An 18,831-nucleotide genomic window follows, 5' to 3' on the forward strand; every position below is an offset into this window, starting at 1 on the left:
TACACATAGCTGTACAGAGATACAGTTTGACAGCAGTACTGTCCATCATTGAACTCATTAGAGAGCCTACTGGATAAAGAAGGACAAACTTGTCACTATGCTTCATATGTCTCCATCAGGAAACAGAAAGTCTAAAGCTGAAAAAGAACAAGATAAAAGATAGCTGAGAGACAAAATGTTTTGTTGAGGCTCAAACAGCATCCTCAAGAACTGATGTCTCTTCCTTCCAAGTATCTTTTCTCCACACACTACACATGCTGATTGAGCAACTGTCACCAACTACACATATGTAATAAATGCAGCTTAGGGAAAACAGGCCCCTGCAACAGTATAAATGCCATTAGAAATCACAGTTTGAAAGACAATATTCCATTTTGGTTTACCACATTCCATCAGAAACTTTTCACACCGATACATGTGTTACTAATATACCACAAGAAGTATTTACACTGATTATTCTTAAATACTGTCACGGTGTATTTTGGGAGTTTTTTAATGTTAGTTCATATTAACTGTGCACACCTGGGACTATCCACCTTCAAAATAACAGTAAATCTTCATACAGCACATCCAAACACAGCTGAAGAATTCTCAGATGGGAATTCACAGTTCACAGCACTTCCTTCTTTATAATCACATTTGACCTAACATATAAATAAAAAAAATGCCATAATCTAAGGGCCCTGACCTATAGATATCCTTCAACACCAGGTGATGGCAGTTAATAAACACCAAATTGATGCAACATTTTCAAGCAACAACTAAGAAAAGAACTGTCCCAAGGAGCATTCCATACACTTCCATTCCAAAGCACTTACGATTTCAAAAAGCACAGTTAAAGCTATCACCTCTTTTGATAAGATATGTCTAAGCCACATAAAGAAATAATCAATCTCCTTGTGGTTGCTTCTGACGGGAAGGTAAGAAGTTCAAGCAACAACGATACTACACGTTTGTAAGAGACTTAGGAGAAAAGCCGCTCACAAAGGTTATCAATCCAAAGATTGAGGAGCGCTTGAATAACAGAAATGGCACACAGTAACATTAGGCACACAAGCTGTTCTTTACTGCCCTAGAAGTCAGATCAATGGAAACCCCCTCAATAAATGAAAAACTGTACTGTCTAAATATGTTCGACTTGCAGGTGCCACTGAATTACACCCACTATTTACAAACTTCTCAGCAGGAAACAGTAATCTTCATGAACTCCCAGGATGCACCTTTGCGGTGTAACACAGTGTGAGCATATTGCAACATTTCACATCAGTGTCATGAGAAAAAATATTCAAATAAACATTTAAAGACTGTGAAAAAGTGTTTCCATATTTACATTAGCTACATAAACATTAAGCAAGTCAGAGAAAGACTGTTTAGAATCCATATGCACTTTTGAGACAGCACTCTGAAATTAACAAGATACAATTCTGCTTCTGATTTTTCACATTTATTTTCAAAAATAACCATGTAATTGATATTTTGGTTGATACTTCTGATGGGACACTAAACCATATCTCCAGCTACCAGCTCAGATTTTTAGAAACATAAAAAATTAGTCATATAAATCTATAAAAACAAAAAGCCATCAAGATTAATCACTTATTTTCCTAAACAACCTGTAGCAAAACACATTGAAAATATCATACAGATGCCTTAACCAACGTGGCATGACTGACAATACCTGAAAACCTTTAGTACATTGTATCATAGCCAATTTTATGCTTGTCTTCTAAATACATAATTCTTTCACAAATCTACTCTACTTTAAGGTGAGGACTCTCTGCTGAGAAAGCAGGATGTTATTTAACCAAGAGCAAACCTGGAATCTGCCATGTCAAAGTACTACAGAAGGGATCCCCAAAGTTAACAAACCAGTAAAATTTTTGTTATATAAAAGTACTGATCAAGAATCAGCTTGGGGGAAAAAAAACAAACACACATCATATTAACAAAAACTGCAGATAAAAAGGATTTATATTTAATCTTTTCCAAATGCTAACTTTTGTCAAGCTGACATAAAAAGTTAGATAAAAGGATATCTTAACAACAGGTGAAGCTCAAAATATTCAGTTGCCTAAATTACTGTCCAGAAGCAATTGTATCCTTAAGTTCTGAGTGCAAGTTAATTTTAACAATTCTGTATAAAACCACAGGCACTTAACCTGAGAATTCAGCTAAAACTCCCTCAAAAAATAAACAACTTTCTCAAGTAAAAGTATAGCAAACACTGCAATTATGTCTTCAGATAAACTAATGATGCTCCTTCATTTCAAAAATTAATTTCAATCATTCTACTTCCCTGAACAATATGACATAATTTCTGTAGAAATGTTGTACTGCTATCTACCAGATCCCTACTTTTTGCAAAGCTGTCACTAGCTCTTGAACAATTCACTTGACTACAGCCAGTAGGTCTAACCTAGCACAAAAATTCCTTTATCGTTATTACAACGGATGACAAAAGCATAGGAAAAATGAAGTCGTATTACATGTTAATGTATTTATCAAATATTTCAACAAGAGCTACCCGTAATTGCAAAAATCATCAACCAATAATCAGAATTCTGTTATTCATTCAGATCTTCAGCAAATTACATGCCTCAGGCATTTGGACTAATAGTTTTATGCTCCCTCTGTCTTCATAACTTATTTAACCCTTTCTTGGGTCTACTGCTTTCCATCCTGCATCTGAGTTAAGGTGAAGCACATTATACATCCTCAGATTCTTTCCGTAAATTTAAAAAAAAATAAAGCAAAAAAGTAAGGTTATGACAGAGACAAGACAATGGAAAGAAGTTGACAGGTATCAGAAGACCGTTCAATCAAATACAGAATCATTCCTAGATGCTTATGCAATAAATAAAAGAATCCTTGTAGAAAGCATAACTGAGACCCAAGAAGCCATTTGGCAACTAAGACGCAAACACTAGAGTTTAAACTCTAGTGACCTGCCTGCTTGTCAGATGAGAGTCTGAATATTGGTTTTAGCACAACTCTATCTTTTTGGAATCCAGTCTCAACTACAGGGAAAAATGTTCAATGTCAAGGGAAGAGCATCCTCCCTTGAGAAAACAAACATAAAACCACAACACTGCATTGAATCACAGAATGGATGAAATCGGAAGGGACCTCTAGAGGTCATCTTGTCCAACCCCCTCGTCCAGTGGCACCACCTTGCACCAGTTGACCAGAAACATGTCCAAATGCCTTTTGAGTATCTCCAAAGATGATGTCTCCACAACTTGTCTGGACAACTTGTGCCAGTTCTTACACATACTCACAGTAAAAAACAGTGTTTCCTTATGTTCAAGACAGAACCACCCGTGTTTCAGTTTGTGCCCATCACCTCTTGTCCTGTCACTGGGCACCACTGAAAAGAGCTTGGCTCCATCCTCTTTGTACCTTCCTGTATTGATCCTGACCAAGAGACAGCTGCACATTTAGGAGTCAGTGATTCACGTCACAGTTGAGTGGGTACAAGCCTGTGCTGCGCTGCACGAATTCCTTGGATGCGGGATATACTCAGCCAGCTAATTGTAACAGAGGAGCCTGCAAATAGCTCCCTCTCCGTATCAGTGATTATGCCACCTGTGTGGTCTTCCCTTTATCTAAAAGTGCAGAGAGAACTTCTCATGAGAACATTCTTTAGGAAGAGTTGGGTTTTTGTGAGGGAACTGTATAATAGCTTAAATGACCAGAAAGGAGGGCTTCTCTCCACAGACAGGATCTGCTCTGTACAATGCGCCAGGGGAAAAATCAATCCAGGCTCCTCCAACCCATGCTGCACAAAAACACGGTGCCCAGCGTCTGAAGAGACGTAAGATTTCTTTGCTATCTATATCCCTCTTCTTAGTCTGTCTTATTAAAACAGTTATCTTATTAAGCCACCTGTTGTCATGCCTTTCTTACTGAGATCCAGGGAGTACACTGCACCATCCCTCAGGTCATCTTGCCCCCGGGACCTCCCTTCAGGTATTTATACACATTGATAAGATTCCCCCAGGCCTTCTCTTCTCCAGGCTAAACAGTCCCCAACTCCCTCAGTCTTTCCTCATAGGACAGATGCTCCAGTTCCTTCATCATCTTTGTGGCTCTTTGCTGGACTCTCTCTGGTATGTCCATGTCCCTCTTGTACTGAGGAGCCCAGAACTGGACTAAGTACTCCAGGTGTGGCGGCACCAGTGCTGAGTAGAAGGGAATGATCACCTCCCTTGAACTGCTGGCAACACTCCTTCCAATGCAGCCCAGGATATCATTAGCCTTTTTTGCCACAAGGGCACATTGATGGCTCATGTTCAACTTGGTGTCCACCAGGAATCCCAGCTCCTTTTCTGCAAAACTGCCTTACAGACAGACAGCCTCCAGCAAATGGGATTGTTCCTCCCTAGGTTCAGGACTTGCTGTTTCACTGTTGAACACTATGAGATTCCTGTCTGCCCATTTCTCCAGCCTGCCAAGGTCCCTCTGAATGGCAGCACAACCCTCTGACATATTAGCCACTCCCCCCAGTTTTGTGTCACCAGCAAACTTGCTGAGGGTGCACTCCATCCCCATCATCCAAGTCATTAACAAAGATGTTAAACAGGGCTGGACCCAGTATTGACCCCTGGGCTACACTGCTAGTTACTCGCCTCCAACTAGACTTCACGCCACTGATCACCACCCTCTGGACCCAGACACAAAGACAGTTTTCAATCCACCTCACTGTCCACTCACCCAACCGATACTTCATCAGTTTCTCTATGATGATCTTATGGGAGACAGTGTTAAAAGCCTTACTGAAGTCTAGGCTGACAAATCCCACTGCTCTGCCCTTGTCTACCAAGCCAGTCATTTCATCATAGAAGGTCATCAAAGTTGGTCAAGCATAACTTCCCCTTGGTGAATCCATGCTGACCACTCCTGATTACTTTCTTGTCCTTCATGTGCCTAGAAATGGTTTCCAGGATTAGCTGTTCTATCATCTTCCCTGGGATAAAGGTGAGGTTGACTGGCCTGTAGTTCCCTGTGTCCTCCTTGCACTTCTCAAAGATAGGAGCGACATTTGCTTTCCTCCAGTCTTTGGACACTTCTCCCAGTTGCCATGAGCATTCAAAGATTATTGAGAGTGGTCTTGCAATGGTTGACCCTCCATATACTGTCTAAATACAGTGAAGAAAATACCTTACATAAGTAAAGAAAGAGAGCAGGTTGCTAAAACACAAAAAAATGCCTTTAGAAAAGGACAGTGGACTCGGGTATCCCCATAATATGGAGCATCTTCTGGGAAAAATGGCATGAGTGTTCTCTGCTTCAATATCAAAACTGTAGAGTGAGAAAGCACAGACAAACCTTCCAAGTAAGACCAATGAGAAAAAACTGCCACACAGAAAAAAAAATAAATTATTTTGAGTTTGTTTCAGCAGGGAATCAATTGTAACGGTGAATAGATCAACACTGGTGACATGCAGACAGCTAACTAATCCACTTAGGTAGGCATACAAATCTGACAGTTCCCCTTCTATACTCATGAAGAATGAGCAAGCCCACCCTAAACAGCCACACCATTCAAATAGTGAAGCTGAGCGTGATACAGTTGGAACAGTAGATATACTCACAATCTACATAAGAAAACGTGCCATGAAAGGCAGAGTCCTGGAAGTCCTAATTGAAAATATAATTGGTCACAAAATTGTAACTGTCTCTGCAAGACGGGACAGCATGATCTTATCTCCTGTAAGACTTTAGAAAACAGTGAACTTGGAAGTAAGCAAAAATCAACATTCTGTAAAATGGTATCTCAAACTCACCCTGTGGAGAGTCTAGGATGAAAACATCTCTGACTGAGAGACACCAGCATAAACTGTTACATCTTAAGACATGGTTTTATGACTTTACTGACAGATTTCAGTAGTCAGGATATTTCCTATTCTTGGCCCAATAGCTTGAAGCATCTAGGGGTATATTGGAGATGTGTGTTCAGCATGCCTGAGGAAAAACTGCAAGCAAGTGATTTTGTGCACACGCATAGAGAGATGTGAAGAGCAATCAACTGAATAGAGACAATGTTCTCTCAGCACTTCTGTAGACATGGAATCTGCAAAATTATTATCTATCATTACCTATGCATGACACTGCAATATGTTGTACAGGAAAATCAAACAAGCATTTTAAATTATGTTGAACTCTCTGTACCTTATATGTATATCTAGCTCCTTGAGAGATCAACGTTTCTTTCATCCTCATCCTGTAAGAGTGCTATCCATTGTAATAAAGTGGAGAAGGAGGATAAAAGGGCTTTCTCACACGCATTTCAAGGGTCCTGCTGCCACTGCAGGAAAAAATTTCCATCAGAAGAAACCATCACCAACCTGCTAAGGACAACATCCACTGCTCTGTAGGAAGTAAACAAAGTCTATTTTGTTTGAAGATGCTGTCATAGGGTGTGATGTAAGCTGTTGTATTACCCAAATTGCCACCCATCTTTACAGACTGGTAGGGCAAACTTAATAGTATTGATACTTAGTCGAGTACCACCTCACTGAAGATAAAAGAGAGCAAAAGCTGCAGAGAGAATTTCTAGCAGTTCATCCCAAAATCCAGACCACTGACTAGGCATCTGCAGAGCAAAACAACTCAAGGAAAATATCTTCCAATGCCACTGTGTCCTAAACAATGGGCCACATCAGGAGAAGAGTGTAATTCATACCGTCCTAACAGTGAAAACACCCCAAGACAGACCAAAAAGTAAGATGATGTACTGCTAAAAAAAAACGAAAAAATCCGAACAGAACTGTGACATAAATAGAAACATGAAGACATGCATGCAGAAGATTGTGAACTGCAAACAAGTCTTTCCAAACCTTTTAAAAAGCTAAAAAGCCCAGACCACATAGAAAGAAAGTGCAGAGACTATGTAAGCATACCAAGGCATGGCACAACACCAGAAAGGTGTCTCACTGAAACAAAACCATAAATAGGGGAAAGAGAAGTCTCCTTATAGGCAAAAACTTTAAAGTTTAAACTCCAAAAATCCTGACAAATCTATTTGTACCCATACAAATCAGGCTTAGCATAAAAAGTTACTATGACACTGTGCAAGTTCTAACCAAATTATGGTGGAGACCAACATAAGTAATTCAATAAACTAAAGATGAACATGGGGAAGTTGCTGGAACAGAATTCTTATTGTTCCTTTACAAAATCTTTTGGAAGAGTAATGCTTTGAAGAAAGATTCTAACACACAGCAAGTCAGAATTAACTTCCATAAGATATTCACAGCAATGTTCCACAAGCTTCTAAAAACAGTCTCTACCTTGCAGAATTTATAATGTCATGGTGATACTCATTGCTATTAACTGTCTCACAAAAGAAACTCTCTAATACTGGAGAAAATAGTTCACTGTACCACTATGAAGTTATGAAGCAAACATATAATAAAAGCAGACTCCTAAAAAGCACTTACTTTCTGAATTAATATTGCTACCATAAAGCAACTCTAGCAGGACAAATTTCACCAAATCCTAGAATGACCGATATCTGCAGTGTTTCATTTTATTTTGAATGTATTACACCTGAAAATAAAAGATGTAAATTATGCTTTATTAATATATAGTATTTGCTGGAAGTAAGTAAAATGGTTGATTCACGGGAAACTATGCTTTGCTACAGAAATCACCAACCGTCTTAGGGAGGATCCCCAAAGACTACAGGTTAGCCAGTACATATAAAGGGGCAAAAACCTCAGAAAAGGGTAATTCAAAGACTTTTTCGTGTAGCATTTCATACTTGAATTAACTTGAATTAGCAAAAATATAATTTAAAAAAAAAAAAAAGATTCCCAGCCTGTCATTTAACAGTAACTGTTTGCTACAAGTAACTCTTCCGATTTGAAGACTTGTAGCCGTTAAGTCTTCCAAAACAGTTACTAGATTCCTTGTATCTTAGGACTGCTTCTCTTCTTTTATTTGTTCCCCATCCCCACTTTGGAAACACAGAGGGGGAGGGACAGAGGGGAGAAAAGAGACAAAAAATAATCATGTGAGGGAACTAGTATATCACATATTTGTGGGGAAAAAAACTCAGAATTTATTGCAACCGATTTAACAGAAAGTCAGAAAATCACCACCTTGAAATGATGCATTATGAGCTACATAATATGAATTTACATTTACATCAAATGACAAATGACCCAGAAAGATCACCTGTTTTTAAGGCTGACAGATACTTCCTTGTAGAAGATTCATTTTTCAGTTTCTTTTAAGTTGCCAAAGGCTTTCCAAGATGACCGATTCTGTGCCAGGTGTCCACTCAAAGCTGAGCTACTTCAGTGTTTTCATTGTACGCAAAACATTTTTTCCCAAGTAAAGTTACAGAAAAATACACTTTTGCTCCATTGCAAAAGGCTATTTTTTCTTCAAAAAGTTTAATCACTTGCGTGCTCTAAGATCCACATGCATCTTCCCAAGAGACAGCAAAATGCATACCCTGACACCCAAATGATGTTTTTGTCAAGCTCACTGTAACATTACTGTTATTGACTTTGTTTTGATATGTTATAGCTGAGTCACCTACACATTCTGTCTGTACTGACTGCATTCCATTATAAATGGAACTAAGCATCCGCAGCTGTAGACTTACAGAATTATACAGGTTGGAAGGGACCTCCAGATATCCCCAGTCCAACCTCCTGCTCAAAGTCAACTAGGAGATCAGAACAGGTTACTCAGCTTTATTCAGTTGGGTCTTGGAAACCTCTAAGACAGAGTCTGCACAGCTTTTCTGGGCAACCTCTTCCACAGCTTGACTATACTCATGGAGAGGAAGTTTTTCCTTATATCCAGTCTGAACCTCCTTTGTTTCAATTTATGACCACTGCCTTGTGTTCTTCCACTACAGGCCTCAGAAAGAGCCTGACTCCATCTTCTCAGTGATCTCCTCAAAGAACACCATGAGGTTGTTTTTAGGTCCCCCTGAAGCCACCTCTTCTCCCGCTGAACAAACCCAGCTCTCTCAGCCTCTCCTCATGGGGCAAGTGCTCCAGCTCCCTAACAATCTTGGTAGCCCTCCACTGAATTCACTTCTGTTCATCGATGTCCTTCCTGCATTGAGGGTCCCAAAAGTGGGCGCACTTCTCTAGATGTAGTCTAATGAGCACCAAGTAGAGAGGGATAATCACTTCTCTCCACCTACTGGCTATATTCCTGTTAATACAGCCCAGGATGCTGTTGCCCTTCTTTTCTGCAGGGACATGCTGCTGCTGGCCCATGGTCAGAGTGCTGTCCACCAGGACTCCAGGTTTCTTCAGCACAGCTGCTTCCCAGACAGTATCACTGCAAGGTACTCTCCCTGCCCAGGTGCAGGGCTTCGCATTTGTCCTTGCTGAATTTCATAAGGCTCCAGGTGGGCCTTGTGTCCACAGCGCCAAAGCCCATCTGAATGGCAGCGCCATCCTCATACATATCAACTATTCCCCCCAATTTTGTGTCACCTGCAAGCACAAGAGCACACACCATCACCTTCTCAGGATGAACCCCACTTGTTACCAACCTCCATATATGACACATTAACCACTACTTTCTGAGTCCATCCATCCAACCAGTCTTTTACTCATCTAGTTCTCCATCCACTCAGACTGTAATGTCCAAATTTGGATACAAGAATATTGTTGGAGACGAAGTTGAAAGACTTGCTAAGGTCAAGGTAAATTAAATTTACCTTGTTCTCCCCTCATCAAAAGATTCAGCCATTTTATCATAGAATGCAATAGTCGTGCATGATTTACATTTGGTAAACCCATGCCAACTGATGCCAATTAATTCCTTCTTCTTGTGCCCAGAAATGTGTTCTGAGGACATAACCCACGCCCTATTTTCCCAGGGACGAAAAGGAGGCTAGTCAGCTTTGTAGCATCTTGAACTGGTTTTGGCCTTTTTCAAAGAGTGCAACATACGCCATTCTCCAGTCATTAGAAAGCTCTCCCGATATCCAAGATGTCTCAAAGATGATGGGGAGGGACCTCACTGTGACTCCGACCAGCTCTATCAACATCCTCAGACACAGTCCACTTGGCCACGTGGACTTGTACGATTCAAGTTCTCTCAATAATCCTTGACTCACCCACTGCTGATAGCTACTCTCCTCAAACCCTGCCACTAATCACAGAGGCCTGGGAGACTTTGTTGGTGAAGACTCACTAAGGCGAAGAGGGCATTGCATATCTCAGCTTTATCCATGTCCATTGTCACTAAATGACACATCACATTTAGAAACAACCCCATATTTTACTTGTCCAGTGTTTTACTACTAAAGTACTCAAAGAAACTCTTCTTTCTGCCCTTGACCTCCCTTGCAAGTGTCAACTCTAGGTAAGTATTGGCTCTCTTGATGTCATCCCTATATAATAGAACAACATTTCTAAATTTCTCCTTTGTTGCCTGTCCCAGCTTCCAGTGCTTGTATATCCCACTTTTGCACTGCAGTTCAGACATGAATCACATAATCATAGAATCACAGAATCCCAGGTTGGAAGGGACCTCAAGGATCATCTGGTCCAACCTTTCTTGGCAAAAGGACAGTCTAGACAAGATGGCCCAGCATCCTGTCCAGCTGAATCTTAAAAGTGTCCACTGTTGGGAAATCCACCGCTTCCCTGGAGAGATTATTCCAATGGCTGATTGTTCTCATTGTGAAAAATTTTCCTCTTGGAATCTCCCCAGGAGTAACTTGTACCCATTACCCCTCATCTTTTCCATGTGACTCCTTGTAAAAAGGGAGTCTCCATCTTCTTTGTACCCACCCTTTAAATACTGGAACATGGTGATAAGGTGTCCCCTAAGCCTTCTTTTCTCAAGACTGAACAAATCCAGTTCTCCCAGCCTTTCCTCATATGGCATGCTTCCCAGTCCTTTGATCATCTTGGTGGCCCTTCTCTGGACCCTCTCCAGCCTGTCTACATCTTTTTTGTGTAGCAGGGACCAAAACTGAACACAGTACTCTCTTGTCAGGCCACAGCCACAGGTGAGGCCTGACAAGTGCTGAATAGAGTGGGATAATGACTTCTTTCTCTCTGCTGGTGATGCCCTTGTTGATGCAACCCAACATCCTGTTGGCTTTCTCTGCCCCAGCAGCACACTGTTCACTCATATTGACCTTATTATCCACCAAGACCCCTAGGTCCCCTTCTACAGAGCTGCTCCCCAGCCAGGTAAATCCCAGCCCATGCTGCACTCCTGGATTATGTTTTCCCAGGTGCAAGACCTTACACTTGTGCTTGTTGAACTTCATAAGGTTCTTGTTAGCCCACTCTTCCACAGCCTATCCAGGTCTTCTGCAGGGTGTCTCTCCCTTCCAAAGTGTCCCCTTCCCCACTCAGTTTGGTGTCACCAGCAAAATTCATCAGGGTACACTTGATCCCATCATCCAGATCACTTATGAGATACTAAACAGCATTGGGCCCAATATTGATCCCTGGGGGACCCCACTTGTGACAGGCTGCCAGTTTGAAAAGGAGCCATTTACCACCACCCTCTGGGTGCAGCCTGTTGGCCAGTTCCCCACCCACTGCACAGACTACTTGTCTAGACCGTAAGACATCAGCTTCTCCAGAAGGAGGCTGTGAGGCACCGTATCAAAAGCCTTGGAGCAATCCTGGTAGACAATGTCCACCGCTCGCCCCACATGAACAGAGCAGGTTACTTTGCCATACGAAGTTCCTTTTTGAGTTCCTGTAAAGTTCCCTGTTAAGCCAGGCTCATCTCTAGATAGGCCTGCTTGTTTTCCTGAGTATCAGCATGGACCACTGGCATCTAAATTGCTTCTCAGTGATGTCCTGCTGGAACCAGCAAGCACGAAGAGGTAAGCTATCCATGTGAACAAAAGGGTCAAAAAGAGGGAGACCAACGGGACTTCACTGAAGGAAGAACTGTAATGTAGGAAAAAGCTGATAACTGTTGAAGTGGTGAACAGAATCTTGAATTTTGATTACACACAAAGTCTGAGATGGGTGAGAAGACTGATAGGAAAGGAGTAAACAAATGCAGATGAGAGAACAGCTAGGTAGGGAGAGCAGAATGAAGTACAACACTGAAGTTGGAAAACTTCAGAAGACAGAACAGGAGCCAGTGGAAAAGCAAAACATAGAGAGGACAGATCCTAGCCATGACAGAGAATGGGATGTGAAGCTGAGGATAGTGGACAGAAGTCTGAGACTAGCAGACAGGAGTGTGAATAACTGTATAGGATTCAAACAGTGAAAGAACAATGAGATAAACAACGTATTAGTCAAAATCTCCCTGCACAGTAGTTATGGATCTCAGACAAGAAGCCCTTTAGTAAGAAACAAACTATTTAGATGGGGAAAATAGGATTGTGATAAAAATTTAAGAATAGGGCAAAAAAGATTGGGACAGGAAGACATTTAAGTAGATAACAGGGAAGGAATAAGCAGAAAAATCAGCGTCTACCGGGACATGATCATTCCCAGAGCCTGGAATAGAACCCAAAATTCCAGAGTTTTTTCACTACTTTGAAACACTTAAAAATCTCAGAAAATCGTTCACAAATCTTATCATTGGGACCACATACGGATTACTAATTACCAGTATCACATTCTCTGCTAGCTCAAGTGGCAGAAGTGTTATGGCAAAATATACACATTTCAGCCTTTCTAAAGACTTATATGCTATAATGCAATCTCACATGATAGAAGGTTTCCTCCTGTCCATCAGGGTTGCTGCCTTTTTTAATCTAGCATGTTGAACACTTTTGTTATGCGCAAAGTATTCTTTTTAAATAATGAGTACCAAAAAACTAACCCTCAGTTTAAAAAAAAAATAAAAAATTATAGTCACATCACAAAAATTAAAGACTATTTGGTCTTGTCCTCTGTGCCCTTGTGTGCAAGGTACTATTGCTATATTACTGAACAAGATGTTAAAAAAAATGTAAATAACGACACTATATTATATAAGGACCTTGCCATACGCACTGCAAATGTTGGCAAGTGTGCTGTTAATAAGATAGGTATTGCAGGAAAAGAGAGGGAATTAATAATGTCCTGGAGAATTTTATTTTCTTCTTGTTCCTTGCAAGCAAATCATCTTTAAAAAAAAAAAAAGAAACAAACCAAAACCAAACAACAACAACCAAACAAACAAAAAGCCTTTCAATGGGCAATCCACTGATCAAAATTTTGGACTTAGTATCTTGGGGTTAACATTGTAGCAGATCTAAGTATTTAAATTTGCAGTCTAAATCAACAGACACCATACTACTAATCAAGCAGCAAGGTCTTTTCTAGCATATGCATTCATGGATCCCTGTTAAGGCATCTATAAAAAAATAACAAAGAAAAGCCATTACTGTTAGTAAATTACCTAGGGAAACAGACCTTTAAGAGAAAACATTTTAGAACATGCAAATCATTAATACACTGATACATTATTTTGAAAAGTTACATCATAAAGGCCCTAAATTGGATATTCCACATGAAGGGACACATAACACTTCTCCAGAGACTTCTGCAAAAATACTACTAGTGAAACATGCAAGGCACTAGAGACTGAAGGTAATGAAACAGCAAAAGAGGAAATTAAGAAGGTATACTATGAACAGCACATAACAAATAGTGAGGCCATACGTTATTTGATACCAAGAAAAAAGATTCAATATCACTCACTGAACACAATATATGCCATTCTATGCTATACACTGAAAGAAATATTCTAGGGAAAAGTGTAACATTTAACCATATATTTACAGGCCAAATTACAGTTCTTACGAGAATCCCTAATTCTGGCATTTCACGATTTATGAGGGCTTGATCTTACAACTTCAAAGTTCTTTGAAGATAGTTTTTGTTGCATAATAACAAAACAGCCATGCAATTTCCCTAAAATACACACACATCACTTCACTTGCAGATTGTATTCATCATATAAAAGAGATGCATATTAATGCAATCATACATAGCATGCATCATCTACATTTGTTTTACTTATTGTATTAGAAGCATATTCTATGACCAAACAGCAAGCTTTTGAATCCAGAAAAAAATATGTCACATTTTGCTTTGACACTAGCTCCCCCTCCAGACCAGTCTAAGATTATAGTAATTACTTTTTATTTTAAATTCTGACTCTGCAACAAGATTTAAATACCCAGGTCCAAACCTGCTTCATCTTTATCCCCTTAAATGTCAATGAACAGACTGATCAGGTAATGTATATGTAAAATTATCATTTATTATTTTTTACTGTACATAAATTCCAAGATGGGGAAAATCATTTGGTTTAGAACAGATCTGACAGATAAAGCAGCAATTCTATACAGCTACAGAGAGATAGGAATGGACCAAAAATAAAATTTTTCAGATTAATCCTATGAATGGTCTGCAATTTTTGTAATATATAACCATTCCATTATACAATCAAACCTCTGTTTGCAGTCCCAATAAAGTGATCATAAACTACAGATGCCAAAGCAAAAGGAAGCCCCTATATGGTTTAGTACTACCTCTACTGATTCACTTAAGGTGAATTAGCTCCATTTTTGCTACAGCAAGCATAGCTAACATTTTTTTCTTGTCCTAATATTAGCTAGAACTAATATTTTTCAGTTGCTCAGCTAATGAAACTGCCAAAATTTTAAACAAAGACACAAAAGTAAAAGAGAGAGAAAGCTACAACTTCCAGTCTGACCCTCTGTATTTCCCAGTTGTCAAATGTCCTGGCAGCTACATCACTAAAACAATGAATTTGCGTGATTCAACGCTCCAGGCTGATTCCTACCCTTCCCTCATTATTGAACTGCTTGCTCAGAAAATATGAATAATCAATTATACTTTCAACACTGAAAAAAAAGTTTAATTATGTGTTGTGGGGAAAATATGCAAACTTTGCAATACGTTACTTTGTCAGTTTAAGGAACATATACATATGAAACCGAACAAGTATCAATAAAAATTTGGCGGTAAGCATACCAGTAATAATCAGAGAAACAGATGTTACTGGAAATACATCAAAGCACACCAACTCCTAGTAACTAGCTTTCTTCAATAATGGAAGGAATTGTAACAGAGCCTTCTGTAAAACCACCCCAAGCAGCAGCAGCAGCACAGGCAATGTTAGCCATTTATTTGCTTTTATAGTTCAGACTTTTCTAAAGGTTTTGACAATTTACAGTGGTGAATGCCTTAGCAAAAGGAAAAAGAATACTACTATAAAATAAAAACACTCTTTCTGAAGTATTTACTCCATTAGCTTTCAATTAATGCCTAAACATTAATACTACATTTTGGGGTAGAGGAAGTACATATATATATGTATATAACTGAAACATAGACATTTCAGCTGATGTGTATGTTTCAGTATACACATGCGCACAAACAGGCCCTAAGTGCTAATACAAGATCAATGACAAAGTGAAGAATGTTCTGAACACATGGTTGTTTTCCACATCCACGTATGCACAGCATGTGGATCACAGTGTACCATGTGTTCATTGAAGAACAAGGACAGCAGATACTGCCCCAAGGAACTTACAGTCTTTCAACAAGCGATTTTTCAGCTGACGTCTGTGCCCATAGGCTTTTTGGTACAACCTGCACCACAGCATTATAGTCTCTACCTATTCTTTTACCCTCATTCATGAGCTTCTGAAAGCAGAGGGTCACAGCTTGGTCTCTGGACAGCATCTAGAACACTGTGCGTACACGCTCGCACACACGCGTGAAAGACCTGAGCATACATTAAGCACAAACTTGACTAGAGGAAAAATTGCCAGAGCCTCATCAGTAATAGAATCCAAGACCAAAGCAGTTAAATGTGCCGAAATACGGTAAAGGTCGCCGTGGGAAAAGCCCCAGACAACAACCGATGGCTCCGCACCCTTGTAAGACAAGCACTTCCTCGAGCTACCAGGCGGCCCTACAGCGTAAGGTCCCTCCACAAAGCCCACGTTTCCCACGTATTTCTCTCCTCCAAAACCCAGGCGTCCCCTCGGGCGGCCGCAGTTCCTGGGACAAGGAAAGTTGGAGGCCGCCCCCCGCGCCCTGCGGCCGCGGCGCACGGGACGGCAGCAGCCGCGCTCCCCGCCGCGGCAACACCGCTGCCCGCGCCGCTCCCCGGGGCACCGCCGCCGCCCGGTGCCCGCACGCACCTCCCGCCCGGGCCCGGCCCGGCCCCGCTACCGACGGTGATGCCCCAGCCGCCCGCCAAGCCCCGGCCTCCCCTTCCCCCGCCGGGCGCAGGGCCCCCGCCGCACTCTCCGGCCGCCTCAGGCCCCACCAGCGCCCCTCAGGTGAGGGAGCCCACAGGGACCCCGGCACACGGCGGGGCACCGGCCCCCTCCCCACCACCACCACCACCACCAACCCCCCCCCGGCGGCGGCGGTTGCTGAGCAGCGCCGGAGTCGCAACGGCGGTGGCGCCAGGCCCGGGGGAGAGATGGGGAGCGCTGGCTGGAGCAGCCCGGTCTCGGCTCGGCACCCGCTTCCCCGCCGCCGCCGCTCCCGGCTCAGCCCCTGCATCCCCTTACCCGAGTGTCGGCGCCGCTGGCGGGGCCCGCGCTGCCGGCGCCGAGGGTGCCGGGCGAGGGGAGACGCCGGGGCGAGCGGCGCGGGGGAGGAAGGCGGGGAGACCCCGCGGTAAGGAGACGGAAGCAGGAACCCGCCGCCGCTTAACGGGAGCCGCCGGCGGGCTGAGGGGGACGGAGCGCGAGACGCGGGCAGCGCGCACGCCGAGGGCGGGGAGCGCTGCGCGCGAGCAGCTGACAGCGCGAGGAGCGGCGTTACGCCGGGGCAGCGCGCGGCCGGGGCAACCGTCGGCTCGCGCGCGCGCGCCCCTCCGCGAGCGCACTAGGAAGAGCTCGGTCGCGGGCGCGCGCCGGCCGGGGGAAGGCGGCCTATGGGAGCGCGCGGGTCGGGCTCCTGATGCTGCCAGATCGCTCTCGTCATCCAGCGCCGGAGCGCGCGCCGCGCATGCGCCTCGGGGGACATCCCCCGCCCGCCGCCGGTCTGCTGTGTACCCCGACCCCAACGGCCCGGCGCGAGCGGCCGCCCCGGCGCTGAGGGCCGCCGCCGGCGGCGGCATCCCCCCATCTCCCCGGGCTGCCGTGCTGTCCCTGCCGGGCGCGGGGCTGCTGGGCGGTGGCGAGGGCCCGCGGGGATGGGGCGGCCGGGAGCGGCGACGGGTGTGTGCGGGGAGCAGCGCCCGGCTTCGCCGCCGTCGTTCTTCCTGCGAGGGAGTTCCGAGGGGGTGCGGGGCAGGCCTTCACGGCCGCTGAGGAGACATCTCTCCGGCAGAGCCGGCTTTATCGCCCCGTCAGCGATGCCGTGTCGACGGGCAGGGCTGGCCGCGGCTGCCGGTCAGCGCACGCCGAGAGGCGGAGGAGCTGGTCGGCGCTGCCCGGAGCCCCCGCCAGGGCTGCTGCCTGCAACAGGCGGGTCCCCGGCTGCGGTGCTAGAGCATCTCGGCCAAGGAAGAAGCTCAGTATGGTTTGTTTGGGTTTTTTAATATAATGATCCCTACGAAGGACAGAAATCACACAAGATACTGTAATAAGAGAGTAAAAGAAGTGCTCTGTGGCTGCAGGGCGTGAGGGAGGCCTGCTCTGTCTGAGCACCCCTCACTAGTCTGGCTGCTAACTTCAGCACGTACGACTTGTCCTGCTTGGGTGGCTTGTCAAAATGCATCCTGAAAATGCGCATAAACACAGGTGAACTGAGATAGATGCAGAATTTCAGGGCATTTAATGTAACTGTAATTTCCTCAGCATTCACATGAGAAAGCTGTACACATTTTCAAAGTTTGTAATGTGCACTGGGAATGTTTCAGTGTTCTTGGGAGATGAAATGGCAGAGATGGGAAGGTAGCACGTGGAGTGGGAATCGCAGTAAGAGTATGTTTTGGTATCCTATGATTTGTGTAAAAGCCAGAGCTGGTAGGGATGGATTTTTTATTGTAACTATCACATCCTTCTTAGACCTCTTCCCAGTCTCAGAAGAGCTGTCCTGCTATCAGTGCTTTGTGATGTGTTTGTTCATACTTGTCTTCTCCGGCTTGTTCCACAAGCCCTCTTTTTTTTATTTTGTTTGTTTGTTTGTTTTTTCCCAGAACTAGTAAACATTTATAAATGTGCTTATAAGGTCTGTGGAAGTGTATCTTGGTTTTTCTCTTTTGACTTCATATGTTATGGGTCAGCTGCCTACTAACATGGAGCTTGGGTCATAGCTGCTGCAAGCATTGTTTGGGGGACAGAAAGAATTATAATATTCTGTGCCCATAGCAACCTTCCAGAGAGATCTGGAAATGCAAAAATAATGGATATATCTATTTTCCCTAAGGTTTTAATTCCTAACTGACAACACTAGAGATTAGTTTAGAAATTGAAATCGTAAGCAGATTGCCAGTGGCTGTCAGGTATTGAGTTGCTTCTGCTAGCCCCTATTACTGTGATAGAAGTTATTATTTTAATTACTAAGAATTATATTGTGGTCATGCCTACAAACTTAGTCAAGGATTTGGATTCCAAAAACCCATTGGGTTAGGTACAATGTTTACACAGGTAAAAGAACAAAACAGTTTGTGTTTCAAAAGAGGTTAGAAACATTTTCCATTTGTGACATAAACCCACTAGTGAGCTATTGCTGAGGCATGCATAAGAAAAAGTAAGAAAAACTAAAGTACCATTAATAACTAATAATTAATAATATAACTAAAATAACTATCATTAATAATTAATGAGGAGGAACTTCTTTACCCTGAGGGTGGCAGAGCACTGGAAGAGGCTGCCCGGAGAGGTGGTGGAGTCTCCGTCTCTGGAGACATTCAAAACCCACCTGGATGCATTCCTGT

The 18,831-nt window shown here is 43.1% G+C and overlaps 1 protein-coding gene across 2 annotated transcripts in view; it reads right to left on the bottom strand.

The window, feature by feature from the left end:
- FUT8 (fucosyltransferase 8) overlaps window positions 1–16,933 on the bottom strand; it is a 121,144-nt gene extending 104,211 nt beyond the window's left edge. Inside the window, exon 1 of one of the 2 annotated variants that reach the window (XM_074584341.1) lies at window positions 16,514–16,933. The gene's annotated coding sequence lies outside the window, so the exon portion shown is untranslated. The remainder of the gene's footprint in view (window positions 1–16,513) is intronic. The other variant, XM_074584340.1, reaches the window with a different exon arrangement.
- Between the last annotated feature and the right edge of the window lie 1,898 nt (window positions 16,934–18,831).

This window comes from Larus michahellis, chromosome 4 (genome assembly GCF_964199755.1).
Source record: "Larus michahellis chromosome 4, bLarMic1.1, whole genome shotgun sequence".
NCBI classification, from domain to species: domain Eukaryota; kingdom Metazoa; phylum Chordata; class Aves; order Charadriiformes; family Laridae; genus Larus; species Larus michahellis.